We start from the raw sequence: 1,258 nt of genomic DNA on the forward strand, positions 1-1,258 counted from the left end.
GCGTGCATGTCTTTTCCCTCAGGCACAATTGTGGGGGTCCCTTTTCGACTGTGTGTCCTCTTGACGCTCCAGACTTTAAAGGTCAAAGGTGGCTGAGCGTAGACTCAAACACAGACAGATATTGGTAGTCATGAGGAGGGAGTCCCGCCTGTATCTCCATCTCCACTGCCCCGTCAACAGCCCAACATATTTTTTTTTTTGTAGTCGAAAAATGCTGTGTCAGTCCTGTGACATGACACACAGACACAATTATCCACCCTGAACTCTCGGCTGTAGTTATACCTCAGGCAGTGTCACTGTTCTTTATGATCTTGGCTGTAAAAAAATAGGACAATTTTGTTACGTTTTTTTTTTTTTATTCTTTTTAATTCTGTGTCCCAGTTCTGTCACTAATTTGCTCTGTCTTCTTTCCTCCTTGCAGATTGATGGTGCACTGGAAACTTACTGATTGGCAGGACAACTTTTGATTTGAAGAAAAGGATTTCTGGCCAGATTGGACTGGACTAACCAATTTTTGCAGATTTTTCAGCTGCACAATTAACACCTAGAGGTGAAACACTAAATCTGAACTGAATCCAAGAAAAAGACACTGACAGAGAGATACAGAATATTTTTTTCCAACAGCTGTGCCTTGGGTTTTTATCGTTAAACATCATATGTGTCTGTGGGTTGAGATTTATTATATTAAAATATAGAACTAAAATGAATATTGTGTTTAATTTTCCAAACGTATCCATGGTGATGTTAACTAATATATGACGCTATTAAATACATCCATCCAAGTTTAATCCTGACTCATTGGAAGTGTGTGTGTGTGTGTGTGTGTGTGTTTTTGGTTGTTTTTTTTTTTTTTGGTTGTTTTTTTTAATTTATTTATTTTACCTCAAAAGACCTGTCACTCCATGCTATAGCTGTCAAGGATGAGTCAGCTGAAAAGTACTCCAAGGTCTTTTTTCACTGTGTCATTCAAATAACTTGAGTTGTTGTAAACCTTTGTGTGTATATATGGTATAACTATATGTGATCAATGTGATTAATAAAGAGAACGTAAAATTTGATGTTGAGCTCCAGTGAATTTATTCAGTCTTCATACTAAACATATTTTCAGTAAAAGCTCTCACAGTTAGAATTAGAGCAGGGCAGATGTTTATTGCTGTTTCCTGTTTTCATACAAGTTGCTTCTGTTAAATTAAATCTGGTGTAGTGTCATTCGTTGTGGAAACTGTAGCGACACGTTTTCATTTACTTAAAAAATGAA

General features: G+C 36.7%; 1 long non-coding RNA gene across 4 annotated transcripts in view; it reads left to right on the forward strand.

The window, feature by feature from the left end:
• Window positions 1–1,058, forward strand: part of LOC111654802 (uncharacterized) — a 28,821-nt gene extending 27,763 nt beyond the window's left edge. For all 4 annotated transcript variants that reach the window (XR_002760759.2, XR_015437223.1, XR_002760760.2 and 1 more), the window contains exon 4: window positions 422–1,058. This is a non-coding gene — a long non-coding RNA (uncharacterized LOC111654802). The remainder of the gene's footprint in view (window positions 1–421) is intronic.
• The last annotated feature ends 200 nt before the right edge of the window (window positions 1,059–1,258 follow it).

This window comes from Seriola lalandi, unplaced genomic scaffold, assembly GCF_002814215.2.
Source record: "Seriola lalandi dorsalis isolate HSWRI2012SDOR001 ecotype SW California unplaced genomic scaffold, Sedor1 jcf7180002054290, whole genome shotgun sequence".
Lineage (NCBI taxonomy): Eukaryota > Metazoa > Chordata > Actinopteri > Carangiformes > Carangidae > Seriola > Seriola lalandi.